This window comes from Bos grunniens, chromosome 4 (assembly GCF_055505025.1).
Source record: "Bos grunniens cultivar Pamir isolate PY7600 chromosome 4, Bosgru_T2T1.0, whole genome shotgun sequence".
NCBI classification, from domain to species: Eukaryota; Metazoa; Chordata; class Mammalia; order Artiodactyla; family Bovidae; genus Bos; species Bos grunniens.
Window position 1 is genome coordinate 108255891 of NC_141168.1, and position 18851 is coordinate 108274741.

General features: G+C 37.7%; 1 protein-coding gene and 1 non-coding gene across 2 annotated transcripts in view; one reads left to right on the forward strand and one right to left on the reverse strand.

Annotated features, from left to right (window-relative positions):
- The window catches only part of SGCE (sarcoglycan epsilon), a 185920-nt gene that overhangs the window by 82400 nt on the left and 84669 nt on the right, over nt 1-18851 (forward strand). The window lies entirely within an intron of this gene.
- LOC147374652 (U6 spliceosomal RNA) lies at nt 2003-2106 on the reverse strand. The gene has a single exon (XR_015163347.1). It is a non-coding gene; the product is annotated as a U6 spliceosomal RNA (small nuclear RNA).

The following is an 18851-nucleotide window of genomic DNA, read 5'->3' on the forward strand; positions in this document are numbered from 1 at the left end:
CAGCAGAAGACACAAGATGTTTGGGTCAGAGGCAAGAAGAAGTGTATTACTCACAGCACAGCAAGCTGTATGAACATAAGCATATTTGGTGCCAGTTTTTCAAACCACAATTTCCGCACAATGATATGAAGAAGGCCAGGTGATACCTCCACAAGGGTGCCTTTCAGGAGAGAAACTCTGAGCTTAGGTAGTGCATGCTAACTTGCCTGACTCCCATCCGACTCAGGAGCACCTATCTCTATGTTCCAAGACTCTAAGCAAACCCGCACATTTCTCTGGACACAAATACTGTGTTCCAAGGCTGTTACTATACAAACATTCTTTAAAAGATAATCCTGTACAAAGGCAGTTAGTACCCCTGCTCATAAGACACACACAAATGTGAGACACCCATGAGAATTCTCTCCTAACATTAGCAAGTAAGATGGTAAAGCTAATTCAAAAACGTTTTGAGGAATTATTTATAGGCACCAATATAAGAGTAAGGTTTTAGGTGAGATGCAAAACTTGTTACTTCACAGGAAAAAAATGAACAAAAAACCCCCCCAATATAATTCTGGAAGTTAACTTTTCTATCACATAAAAATCTACAATATCACATGAATTTTACATTGTCTGAGCTCTAGTAAAATAGGAAAGAGAATGGTCAAATATAGGTCAAAATGCCAGTTTCATTTTCTTAAAAATAATACTCAGATGTTTTTTTTTGTGTGTGTGTGCTTTTTAAAAAAAATATAAATCTGTTTATTCTAACTGGAGGCTAATTACTTTACAATATTATAGTGGTTTTTGCCATACATTGACATGAATCCTCCACGGGTGTTCCCCATCCTGAATCCCCCTCCCACCTCCCTCCCCATCCCATCCCTCTGGGTCATCCCAGTGCGCCAGCCCCGAGCACCTTGTATCATGCATTGAACCTGGACTGGCGATTCATTTCACATATGGTATTATACATGTTTCAATGCCATTCTCCCAAGTCATCCCACCCTCGCCCCCTCCCAGAGTCCAAAAGACTGTTCTATACATCTGTGTCTCTTTTGCTGTCTCGCATACAGGGTTATCGTTACCATCTTTCTAATGATCCACTGTACTCTCTTGGCTTTATTTCTAAGTTTTATATGATTATTCATAAGCTGTGAACATGATACACTTTGTCATAATTTTATGTCTTTTGCATGGATACTAAGAATGTCCTTTCTCTACCTTTACTGTTTGTATGGTGAACAGCATTCTTCATAATCTTACCTAAGCTGTTTGCTAACACTAAGTTTGCTAAGACTAATATCCATAGTTTTCTTGGTAATGTTCAAGGTATAAGTTCTTAGTAATCTGTGCTGACTTTATGTCCTTGATTATTAAAAAAATTCATTTCTTCGGAACAGCTAAATTTCCTTACTATTTTGTTACCTTCTATTTTTATTGTAAAATATAGTTTTTACTTTGATTTATGTATACTCATCCCTGCTCACAGGTAATTGTGCTTCTGTCTCAATCAGATGACCAAATCCTTTTGATAACTTTATTTTGCTTCCTCAAGATTATTAAAGAATTACTGATCCTAAATTAAAAAAACTAAACATTTAGGATGTCTTTTTGTGTGTGTGTCAGAATATATGTAACATAAAATTTACCATCTTAATCACTTTTAAGTATACAGTTCAATAGCATCAAGTACAAAAAGTCACTCCACATTATTGTGCAACCATGACCACCATCTGTCACCAGAACATTTTCATCTTCCCCAACTGGAACTCTATACCCACTAAACAATATCTCCCCATCCCTTCTTCCTTCCAGTCTTTGGCAACCAACATTATACTTTCTGTCCTCTGAGTTTAACTACCTTAAGTGGGTTTTCTCCCAAGTGTCTTTTTAGTATTAGCTGTGATGTTTAGGTCTCTGATTCACTTTAAGTTAATCTTTTGTATATGGTGTAAGGTAAGAGTTCAACTTCATTACTTTGCATGTGAATAGTCAATTTTTCTGGCAACATTTGCTGAAAAATATGGAACACGTTACAGATTTAAATGTCATACTTGTTCTGGGGCCATGCTAATCTCTGTATCATTCCCGTTTTAGTTTAGGTGCTGCCAAAATGAGCATCATATGTCTTTCAAAATTAAAATTATCTATGGCATTTCTCAAAGAGCCCCTGGAAAATCACGATGATTTATACATTTATCTTATAAAAAGAGATGCCAGAAATATTTTAGGTTACTTTGATATACTTTATATTAATAGTCCTGAACTAACTCATCACCATATAAGGAATTCATGAGAATTATCAAATGAATAGGTAACTCATATAAAATATTCTGAGACTGTACATTGTGCAGAAAAAATTGACAGAGTCAGGACGTTTGTTAATGCCTTCATTGTCCACAATGGAATCTAATCCTAAAATATTATATATTAAAATTTTTTAATCTATTGTACTCTAATGGAAAAGTTTACTGTTTCAATTTTGATATAGTTTGCCACTGTAATAAATCAATCTCATAAATTTAATCATACTCAGAAGTAGGCAGTTCTGCTTCCTCAGGGGTTATAATAAAAAAGCTATTTTTAATCAAATCCAGGAGCTATAGTACTCTTAAATAGTTCTTCAAGAGAAGGACTTAAAAAATTTATGTTAAAAGGAGAAAACATAATGTGTTAGCCATGTGCTGTAAAAATATCAATAATTACTATACCCCAAGGTTATTATTTTATTTTGGAAAGATCTCCAGAAATTGCCTGAAAACACAGCTTTGGACTTATAATTAAAAAAAATTAACTAATCAGTTGATTTTTTGAAGATTATGTTAAAATTGCAAAGTCATTTTTGCTTTTTCTGATGTATAACATTTAATTACACATTCATATATCTTTAAACATCTATTCAGTCCCAAAATAAAACTTATTTCATATTAAATATTATTTTAAGTATAGTAAGCATTGTCTTACATAATTAATGCAAGAAAATTAAGCACCTGTGTTTCTTAATCAATAGGAAAGGGTCTAAATTTATCCTTATGTATTTTAAAAATTATCAGATATTGACATTTTAAATATTTTGAGTATTAAAATTATTATTTTAAATAAATATTATATTATATTTGCCAACAAAGTCCATCTAGTCAAGGCTATGGTTTTTCCAGTGGTCATGTATGGATGTGAGAGTTGGACTTTGAAGAAAGCTGAGCACCGGAGAATTGATGCTTTTGAACTGTGGTGATGGAGAAGACTCTTGAGAGTCCCTTGGACTGCAAGGAGATCCAACCAGTCCATCCTAAAGGAGATCAGTCCTGGGTGTTCATTGGAAGGACTGATGCTGAAGCTGAAACTCCAATACTTTGGCCACCTCATGTGAAGAGTTGACTCACTGGAAAAGACCCTGATGCTGGGAGGGATTGGGGGCAGGAGGAGAAGGGGACGACAGAGGATGAGATGGCTAGGTGGCATCACTGACTCAATGGATGTGAGTCTGGGTGAACTCCAGGGAGGCCTGGCGTGCTGCAATTCATGGGGTCTCAAAGAGTCAGACACAACTGAGCGACTGTAGCCTACCAGCGACTGAACTGATATTGTATTTTTGTTGATGTGTAAAATAAAATATTTGTAAAAATTATTGAATTTACTTTTTTATTGTATAGCATACAAAATGGAAATGATTTAACACTTGGAGAGTTCATAAGACAGAAAATGTTGGGCTATCTACTTTATAGAAAATTTTCTTAATAAAATCTAATAATACATTTTGCTGTTAAGTCGCTAAGTCAAGTCTGACTCTTTTGCAATCCCATTGACTGTAACCCACCAGGCTCCTCTGTCCATGGGATTTCCCAGGCCAGAATACTGGAATGGGTTGCCATTCCCTTCTTCAGGGGATCTTTCCGCCCCAGGAATTGAAGCTGCATCTCCTGCATTGGCAGGCGGATTCTTTACCACTGAGCCATGAGAGAAACCCAGTAATACATCTATGTTAGTGCAAAAAATAGCCCACAATTTTATAATAAAATAATTCTCAATAAAAAGAATAGATACAAACACACATTCTAGTTGTACCTCGACATTCATAAGATTTATATCACTTCATAGCAAAAAGATGGGGAAACTGGAAAGAGTGGCGGACTTTATTTTTGGGGGCTCCAAAATCACTGCAGATGGGGATTGCAGCCATGAAATTAAAAGACATTTACTCCTTGGAAGGAAAGTTATGATCAACCTAGACAGCATATTAAAAAGCAGAGACATTACTTGGTCAACAAAGGTCCGTCTAGTCAAGGCTATGGTTTTTCCAGTGGTCATGTATGGATGTGAGAGTTGGACTGTGAAGAAGGCTGAGCGCCGGAGAATTGATGCTTTTGAACTGTGGTATTGGAGAAGACTCTTGAGAGTCCCTTGGACTCCAAGGAGATCCAACCAGTCCATCCTAAAGGAGATCAGTCCTGGGTGTTCATTGGAAGGACTGATGTTGAAGCTGAAACTCCAATACACTGGCCACCTGATGCGAAGAGCTGACTCATTGGAAAAGACCCTGATGCTGGGAAAGACTGAGGGCAGGAGGAGAAGAGGATGACAGAGGATGAGATGGTTGGATGGTATCACCGACTCGATAGACATGGGTTTGGGTGGACTCCAGGAGTTTGTGATGGACATGGAGGCCTGGTGTGCTGCGATTCAAGGGGTCTCAGAGTTGGACACGACTGAGTGACTGAACTGAACTGAACTGAACTGATATTAGTGGTAAAGTGAAGTGAAAGTGAAAGTGAATGTGAAGTCGCTCCGTCATGTCCGACTGTTTGCGACCCCATGGACTGTAGCCTACCAGGCTCCTCCCTCCATGGGATTCTCCAGGCAAGAGTACTGGAGTGGGTTGCCTTTTCCTTCTCCAGGGGATCTTCCCGACCCAGGGATCGAACCCAGGTCTCCTGCATCCCAGGCAGACACTTTAACCTCTTAGCCACCAGGGAAGCCCCAAAGTACCATTTAAAACATGCTGTAGCTACTTGTCCGGTCAAGTCACTCAAGATGTTCTCTTGACCAGGGGTTGAACCTGGAGCCACAACAGTGAACACATCTAACCATTGCACGGGACCACCAGGGAACTCCCGAGGTGGCTGTTCTCTTGCTCTTTGTACATGCCCTGTTCAACCAATGCCTGCTTCACCTACACCCTACTCACCCAGCTGATTTTCCTACATACTTGCCCCAGGCCCTGGCTAATGATTTCTGGCTTTACATCGGAACTCTTCACTATGCTTGTCAAAGGCTTGTTTCCTTGATAACCTATGAGCCCATCTGATTTCACTTCCTCCCCTGGTAGATAACCTCCCCCTGCCCCCGGCAGCAAACACTGCTGCCAAGTCTTGCTGTCTGCACATGACAGGGTTTCACTCCAGGACCTTACTTCAGATGAAGATTCCCCTGTTCATTAAACCACTGATGTCCCTGTGACTGCCTTCGGGCTTATTCTTGGGCAAGGCCTTGGAGGCCTCAGGGTGCGGCACAACAAGTAGAGAATCAGCCAGGAGACCCAGGAAACTCCTAAGAGCTACCAGATGTTGGGAAATAAAGATGGGGGATGGGAAGTTGCAGGGACCTAGCATGTGGGGCCCAAACGTTGCAGGTGTAACCCTGGCGTGGCCACCCGCTGGTGTGTGGGGCCCTTTTGGTAACTGTCCTTGATGAATGGGGGCCACCGAGAGAGTACCGAGAAATCATAGACCCTCCTAAGGTTACTGTGGGGATGTTTGGCTGCCATTTCTACAGGAAAGAAAGAGACAATAGGTGGTGGCCACAGTTGCAGGCTAGCAACTGCTTTCTGCTTAAGAAAGGCCACAGTTAACCGTCGAGGTATCGGTATCGGTTAACTTGCATGCTGATTCCTGTTCCTCTGAAAGTGAGGCATATGAATGTGAGTGAATGATATGTAGTATTGCTATTTCTTTCAACTGAATTGGCTTATTTAGAACCTAGAAAAAAAAATCTCTGAAAATGGCCAAGGTGGGAATTGTTTTTATCATTTTAAAGCTGGACTTTGCATATACCATCAGAGGAAGTTAGTGTTCTAGAAGGAATTGATATTTCTGTTCTTGTGCTTTTGAGATATAAATCATCTACTTGGGCTCTCAGAAACTTTACTCCTATGTGATCTCTAAGAGTGAAGAGGAAAGAAGGAGACCTTTTAAAACTGTTTAGAAATAATTATGCTTTAGGAATGTCTGTCTAAAGCAGTCTTCAGATTTTGGTAACTTGCAACCGTTGTTGTTTAGTCACCAAGTCGTGTCTGACTCTTTGTGACCACGTGGACTGCAGCAAGCTAGGCTTCCCTGTCCTTCACTATCTCCTGGAGTTTGCTCAGATTCATGTCCACTGAGTCATTGATGCTATCTAACCGTCTCATCCTCTGCTGCCCACTTCTCCTTTTTCTTTCAATCTTTCCCAGCTTCAGGGTCTTTCCTAACTAAACTAAACTGAAGAGAATTTGTTGACTATCTGGATAGTCATTTCAAATCGGGTAAATAAAGGAACATTAATTGCTGGGGGGATCTAAGTTTACCTACTTTTAGGTAAACCTTCTTAGGAGAGGAAAACTAAAGCATACATTTTCCTGTTAGTAAAGCAAACAGTTCACAATTACTTGCTTCTGGCTTTTTGCCAGAGACTAAGAGTTTGTTGTTATTATCGCTGCTGCTGTTTTTCCAACTTAATTGAGATATAATTGACATATAACATTGTGTACAATTAAGGTGAACTTGTTGATTGGATATGTTTATATATTGAAAATGATTACCATCTTAGCTAACTCTTCATCGTGTTACATAATTAGCAATTTCTTTTTGTGGTGTATACATTTAAGATCTATTCTCTTGGAAACATTAAGTATATGAAGCAGTATTATTGACTATAATTGCTGTTTTGTACATGGGATGCCCGGACTTAGTCTTACAATGGAAAGTTTGTGCCTTTCAGTGACTATTTATTTTTAAAAATTTATTTTATTGAGTATAGTTAATTTACAATGCTGTGTTAATTTTTGCTTTAGATCTAAATCGCTTTTTGCTCTAAATCACATTAGAGCAAAGTGATTCAAGTATGCATACGTATTCTTTTTCATATTCTTTTATGATTTATTACAGGATATTGAATGTAGTTTCCTATGCTACACAGTAGGACCTTGTCGTTTATCCCTTCTGACAGTTTTCTTCTGTTAATCCCAAACTCCCTTCTTCCGTCCCTGGACCTCCCTTCACCTTGGCAACCAAAAGTCTTTTCTCTCTGTCTGTGAGTCTGTTTCTTTTTCATGGATAAATTCATGTGTGTCATATTTTAGATTCCACATGCAAGTGATATCGTACAGTATTTGTCTTTCTATTTCTGATTCACTTCACTTGGTATGAGGATATCTAGATTTATCTGTGTTGCTGCAAATGGCATTATTTCATTCTTTTTTATGGCTGAGTAGTATTCCACTGTGTGTGTATATATACATGCAGACACACACACCACATCTTCTTTATCCATTGATGAACATTTAGGTTGTTTCCAAGTCTCGCTTATTGTAAATAGTTCTGCTATGAACATAGGGCTGCATGTATCTTTTCCAATTATAATTTTGTCTGGGTATATGCCCAGGAGTAGGATTGCTGGATCATACAGCAACTCCTTTCATATAGTAACTCCTTTTTAAGGAACTTCCATACTGATCTTGCTAGTGGCTGCACCAATTCACATTCCTACCAACAGTATAGGGGAGGGTTTCCCTTCTCTCCACACCCTCTCCAGCATTTATTATGCCATTCAGACTAATGTGAGGTGGCACCTCATTGTAGCTTTGAGTTGCATTTCTCTAATAGTTAGCAATGTTAAGCATCTTTTCACATGCCTATTGGCCATCTGTATGTCTTCTTTGGAGAAATGTCTAGGTATTCTGCCCATTTTTTTGTTTTGTTTGTGTGTTACTGAGATATATCAGCTGTTTGTATATTTTTGGAAATTAATCCCTTGTCCTTCACATTATTTGCAAATATTTTCTCCCAGTCCATAGGTTATCTTTTCATTTTATTTATGGTTTCCTTTGCTGTGCAAAATATAAGTTTGATGAGATTCCATTTGTCTATTTTTGCTTTTACTTTTATTGCCTTGGGAGACTGACCTAAGAAAACACTGGTATGATTTATGTCAGAGAATGTTTTGCCTATGTGCTCTTTTAGGAGTTTTATGGTTTCAAGTCCTGTATTTAAGTCTTCAAGATATTTTCAGTTTATTTTTGTATGTGGTGTAAGAATGTGTGCTAACTTCTTTGATTTACATGTGGCTATTCAGCTTTCCCAATACCACTTGCTGCAGAAACTGACTTTCCCCCGTTGTTTATTCTTGCCTCCTTTGTCAAAGATTAATTCCCCTATACCGTGTCACATTACTGACCTTCCTATGTACTTGCCCCAGGTTCCAGCTAATGACTTCTAGCTTTATTTTATTTTATATTTTTATTTTTTGCAGTACTGTGCAGGGTGTAGGCCAATACTGCTCAGTTTTTAAGTTTTACTGAACTTTAGAATTCTTTGTTTTAGAAGAGTATTTTGACATCTTATTCACTTTATAGAGCATCTAGATTAAAGAGGCATTCTAAGCAATGTTTACATAGTAGTAGTTTGGCAGCTGAAAATAAAATATATATATAGCCTTTGTAGTTTCAGCTTAAGGATAAATTACCTTTCTTTTATCTCCAGCCTCTGGTCCTCAGAAGTTCAAATATTTTGCTAATGGCAAATTCACTATGCTTGGGACTTTCAGGGATGTTAAAGCCTCCTATTCTTTGAGACTTGTAGGCAAGTGCTGGGATGGCTTCTGGGCCTTTGAAAGAGTATTATTTTTATCATTTTGTGTGTGCAAAGAAACTGCAGGAAAAACAGGGTTGTTTTGAGAATACTTTCGGCACCCTCATCTTAGCTAATTGTTCAGCATCTCTCCAGCTTCAGAATTTATTTGTGAGGAAAACTCTTTATCTACCTGCCCCTACATGTGATTTCTAGATTCCCAGCAGTGTCTGCAAGTGACATACTGAGGATCAAAGACTTACTTAGCATATTTTTTCAGTCTTAAATTAGTATATTCAGACTCCATGTGTGAATTCTGGGCTACAGTTTATGTTGTTTATATTGCCACAAGAATATGAAAGAATAGAGATTGATGTGGGCGCCAACCAGAAGAAATATTTCAAGAACAACAAGAACGACCACAGAACAATTTTGGACAAAGAGTATTTTTCGGAGCATTTTTTAGAGGAAGAAGAGCTTAAAGCATTTAATATTCAGACTAGAAAAGGGAGTTTTACATATTGATAATGCCCCCCTCTCCATCCCCTATTACCAACAGTCAAACCCTTTCCTATTATCAAGCCTAAGAAATAGGAAACAGCTGAATGGATTATTGTCAATTTGAATATCTGATGGTACAAGATCTAGGTGATAAACAAAATTTATTGCAATGAAAGCCTTCAATAATCTCAACTATGTTAAAAACATGCTTAAGAAAAAATACTGGAAGAACATAGATCACTTACTAGAGCGGGTTAGGAGAATGAGTTTATGGGTTTTGTTCACCTTTGTAACTTACTCTGCTATCCAAATTTTGTGTAATAAATCACTTCAATTCTTAACTAAAAATAAAGGAAACTTAAACCTATAAAACCCTCAAGGTTGCCCTTTTGAAGCTTTAGGCTGAAGAGAAGGGAAAGATGTACACACATAAGGTAATATAAATCGTTTTAATTAATTTTTTTCACTAACCACCATACTGCTATGTCAAAAGAATAAACATCTTCCTACATCAGTAATACAGAAAATATTGTTCCTGTATTGGGAATACACTTGCAGAAGAGTTATGGAGCACCTGGCCGAAAAAGTAGCCAACTTTATGACAGAAAGTTCTGTATTCCCCCCGGTAAATGCATGTTTATTATCCTGGCTTTGGCCACAGCAGCTGAACGCTTCTTTTAAAGTTTCCAAGTTACTAACTCCCCGGTTTCCATGGTAACCATTTTTTTTTTGGTGGGTGGGGGGGGAAGTAGTATTCATATATGTAGAAATTGCAAAATGAAAAATGAAGTTTCTTCCAGAAGACAGTCCCACAGCACAAGGCTGGGAGATCTGTGTTGGAATGGATCTTAAAATGAATTGCCACTTCTGGTTCCCTTGGAAGGATCATAATGTATTGTTCTACAGCTGAACTAAAGGAAGATGTGAAAATGAGGAGAAACAATCGATATGGGATTTAATTTCAAAAACAGGGAAAATGCTGCTTAAAACAGAGCGCCAATGCAGTAGAGGCGAAGAGCTGTGAAAGTCATTCCGTCACAATGTCTCTTTTGTGTGCCCCTAGAAAGGCATGCATAGGTTACGCAGAGAGGATCCCTTTACTATGGTAACAGAATCTTTCCCCAGGGCAACAGGAAATAGGAAGGGAACATTTTTCTGCAGGTCTGAGGTGGAGTTAATAGGCGAAGTTTTTGGTAAACAGCTAGTCTTCACCGGGCTGTGACTCCTCCTTCTCCAAGGACACCTTCCCTTCTGCTCTTTTTCCTCCCTTATTCTATCAAGTGAAAGTCGCTCAGTTGTGTCTCACTCTTTGCTACCCCATGGACTATACAGTCCATGGAATTCTCTAGGCCAGAATACTGGAGTGGGTAGCCTTTCCCTTCTTGAGGGGACCTTCCCAACCTAGGGATCAAACCCAGGTCTCCCGCGTTGCAGGCAGATTCTTTACCAGCTGAGCCATAAGGGAAGCCCTATTCTATCAAAGCTTACTCTTAACAATCTGATATAAATGTTCTTAAAATGTAAATACTTGACTATGGGTCATTATGTTAGCTATTTACTCACGATAATGAATATGCTATAACCCATGAATGATGTTCTAAGGGAGGCATTTAAAGCATAAAGAGAGATTAGAGAGAGAGAATCCTTTATTGAGTTCTCCATTCCTATAGCTGCCTTCTTATAAAGTCATAAAGTTAATCCTATCCAGACAGATTTATATACTTTTTTCTATTTTTATTTGTGGTAAAAAAAAACATAATATTTGCCATATTAGCTTTTATTTTAACTGTATAGTTCACTAAGGTTAAATATATTCACACTGTTGTGAAATGCCTCTACAGAACATTTTCATTAAGTAACAATTCCCCATTTCTCCCTCTATTCCAGCCCCTGGTAACAACTCTTCTACTGTTCAATAAGTTTGGATACTATAGATAACACATATAAGTGTAATCATATAACTCATATAAGTCAATCATAAAGGAAATCAGTCCTGAAAATTCATTGGAAGGACTGAAGCTGAAGCTAAAACGCCAATACTTTGGCGACCTAATGTGAAGAACTGACTCATTGGAAAAGACCCTGATGCTGGGAAAGGTTGAAGGCAGAAGGAGAAGGGGATGCCAGAGGATGAGATGGTTGGATGGCATCACCAACTTGATGGACATGAGTTTGAGTAAGCTCCGGGAATTGGTGATGGACAGGGAGGCCTGGCATGCTGCAGTCCATGGGGTCACAAAGAGTCAGACAGCCTGAGTGACTGAACTGAACTGAATAAGTCTAATAGTACAGTGTTTGACTTTTTGTGACTGGCTGATTTCACTTAGCATGATGTCCTCAAGATTCATGTATGTTGTAGTCTGTGACACGCTCTCCTTCCTTTTCAAAACTGAATCATATTCCTTTCTATATATTCCACATACTTTTGGATTGCTTTCAACTCTCGACTATTGTCAATCATGCTACTATAAACATGGGTGTATAAATATTTCTTCAAGATTCTGCTTTCCATTCTTTTGGGTATATACCCAGCAGCGGGCTTGCTAATTCTATCTTCAATATTTTGAGGCCACTGTTTTCCATAGCATATACAACATTTTGCATTTCCACCTACAGTGCATCAGGGTTCCAATTTTGCCAACACTTGTTATTTTCTGTTTTCTTTTTTTTGTTAATAGTACTTGTTTTAACAAGTGTGAAATGCTATCTCATGGTGGTTTTGAAGATAACACAAGTTTAATACTTTTTTTTCACTAGACCATCCAATTTATAAATGTAACCTATAGCTTCTCAAAATTAATATATCATATAGCTACAAATGTTACTGTACTTGTCATTGTATTGCCAACAGTGATACAAAATAGGGATTTCCCAGGACTCACAGGAAAGTAGTGATAAATTGGGAGTTGAACTGATCATTATATAATAGCTCAGCTATTTACTTAACTTCTGGAAAAACACATAAACTCCTAGCTTCCATGTTCTATTATTATTTTTAGGTACAAAAATGTGTATTCTTTATTACCTACTAATAATATAGATGCCACCAAATTTTTGTAAGGAACGTACATTGATCCACGTTGTATATTTCTATGTTAATGTGAAAAGGACTCTTTACAAGCTACTTAAATGATGCTGCTGCTGCTGCTAAGTCGCTTCAGTCGTGTCCGACTCTGTGCGACCCCATAGACATCAGCCCACCAGGCTCCCCTGTCCCTGGGATTCTCCAGGCAAGAACACTGGAGTGGGTTGCCATTTCCTTCTCCAAGGCATGAAAGTGAGAAGTGAAAGTGAAGTCGCGCAGTCGTGTCCGACCCTTTGCGACCCCATGGACTGCAGCCTACCAGGCTCCTCCATCCATGGGATTTTCCAGTCAAGAGTACTGGAGTGGGGTGCCATTGACTTAAATGATAACAAGGAGGAAATTATTTCTGATTAATAATAATCATATAATAAACAGTTAAGGGATATAGAAAACATTTTTTATTTTAAAAGATGTTATCTTGGGACTTTGCTGGTGGTCCAGTGGCTAAGACTCCATCCTGATGCAGGGAACCCGGGTTCAATCCCCAGTCCAGGGAACTAGATCCCAAAGGCCGCAACTAAGAGTTAGCATGCCACAGCGAAAAATCCCGCAAGCCACAACTGAGATCCGGCAAAGTCAAATAAATAAATAAATAAATAGTTTTTTTAAAAGATGTATTTGCCAGGTTACCTTAGAAGAGATTTCATCTTCTAATGCTAGTAACACATTATTTCTTCTGCATAATAAATGTTATTGTTGAATAAAATAGTTAACACTGACTCTTATGTTACACATTCTTAACAAAATTATAGTTCTTTTAAGGTGTGCTGACAGAGCTAATGTCTAATCTTGGTTTTTATAACTTTGTTCTTCCTTTATACAATACTGCCAAGTAGTACTAAGCAATCTAGGAACTTCCAGCGGCAAAATGTCTATTTCACACTGACTCTCAGGAGTCATCTCAATAATAATGTTAATTTGAAGGTCAGCAGCTGGCAGGAAAAAGTAGAAAAGAAATAACGCATGAAGTTTTAAACTTCACAAAAAGATCTCTGTGCAACCAGAATATATAAGACTGTTCATGCCTTAGATTTTCCATACCTAAAATTTACTGCTCAAAAATGTAATTACTTTTTTTATGTAGCGGTGGGTATGGTATAACATTTGTCTAGCAAACTGAAAGAAAACAAATGTCCCCCTTTTAATTACATGTGTGTTTGTTGTAGAAAATACATTTAGAAACAAAAATAATGTCAGTCAAAATTTCACCTTCCAAAATAACCATAATAAATGGTTATTCCTCATATAAAAATCTATTTATGTTAATGTTTTTTATGTTAATGGACATAGATGTGATTCAGAAAAGAATTAAGAAAAAAATTTCTCTGGAGTACTGAAATGACTGTACAAACATCAAACTGTATAAACATCAAATAATACTTAGCATTTTAAAAGTAATAAAGATGTTCATGTCCATTATTCTTGGCACAAGCACAAATTCCAAAAATACTGATAAAAAGCTGAATTTCAAATCAGACCAATGCCTATTTAGTCTAAGTTAGCCTGTTCATTCTGATTTTACCCATTGGTTTATTTACCCATTGTGAAGTGGAAAAAAAAATGTGCCCTTCACACCAAGATGACAGACTTTATTTTCCTTCATCTCTAAGATCACCCTGAAAAACAGGAATGATACACGAAAAGCAACCAATCTATTACAGCACTGGAAACAAAGCAGGATGTTCTAATGATACTGAAAACTTGAGGAATTTCTTAAAAATATAAAGTAGCTAGCAGGATGAATGCTAGAAAGCGCAAAGGAATGCAAAGTGTTGAGTCGGCAGGGTTGCTAATGGGAGCTGGCCACAGGCCAGTTGGGAAGCCAATTCATTAAAGAATTGTGCAATAGTTGGGACAGTCCCAACTTGAATGTTCTCTAGCCTACAGCTAACCCCAGTTAGAAGAGTTAAATAATGTGCAAATTCTACTTCATGGAAAATGAAAATCCATCGTGACCTCCTGGGCTGGAGTAAGTCACAAATGTCAAATCTGATCCCCAGGTGATCACAAATGGACATGGAGAAAAGAACAAAGAACATGTAACTTCAGGTTTAAATTAACTGGACCACAGCGAACCTTTCCTTATTTCACCATTTCAGGAAGGTCAGCAGATTGTCTCACTTTTTATCTCTGGGTCCTTCAGGAAAGATACCCGTTATTCCCAGATAAGAAGCACTTTTTAAGCTTTTTCCCATCACATTTGCAGAAGTTAATGCTCTTTTTTTGCCCGGATTCGGGGGGAGGGGGCATGTGGGTGGTAGAGAAGTTCTCAGTAGGAGAACTCTGCTGTGCAATATATCCCTGTTGCTTATTTATTAGCTCTTAAAACGTTACTGATTGGGGATTTTTGCAGAAACTAATGCCTATGGCTGGCCATTTGTTATTAAAGTGAATATTGAAATGTGTCTGGTCAATAACATTCAGGTAACAAAAGACATACATCTCTGGTCACTAAGTTGTTAATGCCCAGCTCCTATCTTTAACTTTCCCCTTTCCCACCGGGAACCACTCGTTCATTCTTTATATCTTTGAGTCTTTTTCTGTTTTTGTTATATTCATTAGTTTCACATTTTAGAATCCACATATACGTGACATCATTCAGTATTTGTCTTTTCTCTGACTGATTTCACTTAGCATAATACCCTGCAAGTCAATCCATGTCATTGCAAATGGCAAAATTTTATTTTACTTAATAACTGAGTTATATATATGTGTATATATATATACCACATCTTTATCCATTCATCTGTTGATGGACACATGGGCTACTTCCAAATCTTGGCAATTGTAAATAATGCTGCTATGAACATTGAGATGCATGTATCTACAAATAAGTGTTTCTGTTTTTTTCAGATATATACCCAGGAGTAGAATCACTGAGTCTCTGGTAGCTCTATTTTGAGTTTTTTTTAAGAAAATTCTATACTGTTTTCCACAGTGGCTGCATCAGTTTACCTTTGCACAAGAGTGTTCAAGGGGTCCTTTTTCTCAGAATTGGGCATTATTTCAGTGTTGTATTGACACAAAATTGGTAATTCGATATACAGATTCTGTGGTCCTAAAACTATCGAAATGCTTTTACCCTATTTGTGATTAGTCCTAAGAACTGCAGGCAGTGATTAAAATTGGGGTGGTAGTGCTCAGGTGATTCAAAGTTACAGAAATGAACAATACCTAGTCCCAAAGTTTGGTTAGGCTTAGAAGGTAAGATGCTGTGTTTTTTATTAGACTTATTCTAACATCAGTTTCCTTCAATAATGTTGAAAGCTCTTAGAATATAAAAAATTTTTTTGTTATTTTTGAAAAGAATTTTATCCATTATAAACTTTCATGAGTGTCTGTCTCTAGGTAAAACTTGCACCTGTTTCATTCTTGGTTTGTGACATGGACTGCTTGAAAAGAACTAGTCAATGATACAAAGTTCTATAACTGATCATTTTAATCCAGCTGCTGTCTTATGTTTGGACTACAAGACAATAGTAATAAGACAAAATAGTATAAGACAAAAAAATAATAATCAATGATCTTTCAGAGTAATTAATAATTAATAATAGCTATTGTCTTAGATCAAAATGTTATTCTGTAAATTACCCTGAGTTCCAGGAAGCAAGATTTCTGATGTATGTGTATCATCCATCTCTAGTGATTATCTGGGAATAGAATTAGGGAGGAGGTTTACTGTGTGCTGAAAAGGTTTCTTAGATTAATTTGGGAGGAAAAGAGCCATCTAGGCTCTCTTTCTCTTGGTCCTTTCTAATTCTCATTTAAACACTAATAAAAACAAATACTTGAGAAATTTAGTGTATTCTAGAAAAAATATCTAATGCCACAAATTAAGCAAGATTCTTGCAGTAAATGATGGTTAAATTGTTCCTGGTCAAAAATAACTTGGGTAACTATTATGCCTAAAAAGTTGGGGCACCCTGGCTAGAGCATCCTTGGGTACTTATCCTTCAAGCACAGTAGGCATCTCAGTGCAAGGTCTGTGCCCAGATTGTGTCCCCCAAAGCTACCTTAGTGTCTGGCATGTTAAGAGAAATTCATACTTATTGACCACACCTTTATTTATTGATTTAAATGTTTATTATTCATCCACCTACATTCTTTACATATACTCAAAGAAGCCAGAACACACATGAAACACACACACACTTATTTATTACTTATCCAACTAGATTCTTCTCCATATATATTCAAGGAAGTCAGAATACACACATATTTATTGTTTAATTAAGTTATTGTTATTTATTCATGTAGACTCTTCTCTACACATATTCAAGGAAGCCAGAACCCGCATGAGCACACACACACACACACGCGTATTTAGTTATTTATCCATGAAGATTTTTCTCTACAAATATATTCAAGGAAGCCAGAACACACACACACACCCCACACATATTTTTTATCCAGGTAGATTTTTCTCTACCTATATTCAGAAAGGAAGCAAGAACACATACACACACACATGTATTTATTTAATTTTTATCCATATTTTTCTCTGTATATATTCAAGGAAGCCAGAACACACATGCACACACACACATGCACACATTTATTAATTTATTATTTACCATCTCTATTCTTTATATATTTTTAAAGAAGCCCCAAAATGAGTCAAGGGTGGGGGCTGGGTATTTAATGTCTCTAGGAAAATAGTAGTTGCTTGGTAAATAAGCTAGTTATCACATAGTTTATAGGTGTATACCATGTATCTTTTCATTATGTTGAACAGTTCTTTGTGAATTCAAAACTACTGGTCTTAGTTGCGATTGCTAATTTAATTTTGTTTACCCTGTTCTGCCATTATGCACTTCTTCCTTTCTGTAGTTCTTGATCTATCTGGATTTCACGAGTGTATTTTTTGAGGTATGGATCAAAAAGTTTTCCACATTAATACTTAATTGCTTTTATATGTTTTTATAATTGGTGTTGGGCTTCCCTGGTGGTTCAGAGGTTAAAGCGTCTGCCTGCAATGCGGGAGACTTGGGTTCGACCCCTGGGTCGGGAAGATCCCCTGGAGAAGGAAATGGCAATCCACTCCAGTATTCTTGCCTGGAGAATCCCATGGACAGAGGAAGCTGGTGGGCTACAGTCCACGGGGTCGTGAAGAGTTGGACATGACTGAGCGACTTCACTCACTCACTCACTCATTATTTGTGTATTTTCCCTTAAGTTTTGTTTAATCATGTGGTTTAGGAAGTGAGGTGGAGGTCAAAAAGGGAAGGAGTCTAGGTGCAACAAAACAGGAATGTATGGATACTCCCATTTTTTTCAAAGTGGTGAAAATCCCATGGACGGAGGAGCCTGGTAGGCTGCAGTCCCTGGGGTCGCGAAGAGTCGGACACGACTGAGCGACTTCACTTTCACTTTTTACGCATTGGAGGAAATGCCAACCCGCTCCAGTGTTCTTGCCTGGAGAATCCCAGAGACGGTGGAGCCTGATGGACTGCCGTCTATGGGGTCGCACAGAGTCGGACACGACTGAAGCGACTTCGCAGCAGCAGCAACAGCATATTGTTTAAATTAAGTATCGCCCAGCCCCAAGTAAGCATTTGTGTCCCCCCACGAATTTTTCAAAGCCCGCCCACTACTCGGCGCACTGTCGAAGCCCATGAACTCTGGGCTAGATGAGTAACCATTCAGGATGGTGTTCTTCTACGGTTAAAGTTTTCAGGTTGTGTGTCCTTCCTTACCCCAGATCATTCCATTTAGTCATCGTTCCCATGTGTACCTACCAATAAACGATTGCATTTACGTCATTACCCCATCAATAAACCCAGTAACCCTTCAAAATTTGCCTATCACTGAATCCTTTTTTTCAGGGTTTCTTTTTCTAAGGAATGGCAAAAGCTGGCAATGTTATTCTTTCTTCCAGTTTTATTGATATATATAAGGTGAGCAGCTTTAATAGTTTGACAACATATATTTTGTGAAATGATTATCATCATACCTTTAGCTCAGGTTTTCTATATGCAACCTATTATCCTACAACTGTTATGAAATTCGATAGGATGAGTGCCTCCTCAACTTCACTTGTCACTTTAGATGATTTTCATGCTGTTATTGTTTTAGTGTTATTTGGTGTTAAAAACATCTGTCTGCTCATTTCCCTTCATGTCATACCTGAGTACATTTGGTATGTCTTCTCTTTTATCCTTAAATTATTAAATTTTTAATAATTTTCTATTAATATAATAAATCTCAGGTATTCCAAGTTTGTTGTTGTTGTCCTTCAGTCACCAAGTCGTGTCCGACTCTGTGACCCCATGGTAAATTCATATAAAAAGTTATACATGTCAATAGAATCTCTATTAATTGTGTGGCCTTAAGTTTTTCAGCTTAGGAAGTTTTTTATATTATGTCCATAGAGTTGCTATTAATCATGGGGCTTTATTTTATACATTAAAGGTTTCACTGGGAATGATTTCATCGATTTCTTGGAATATTCTGGGTAA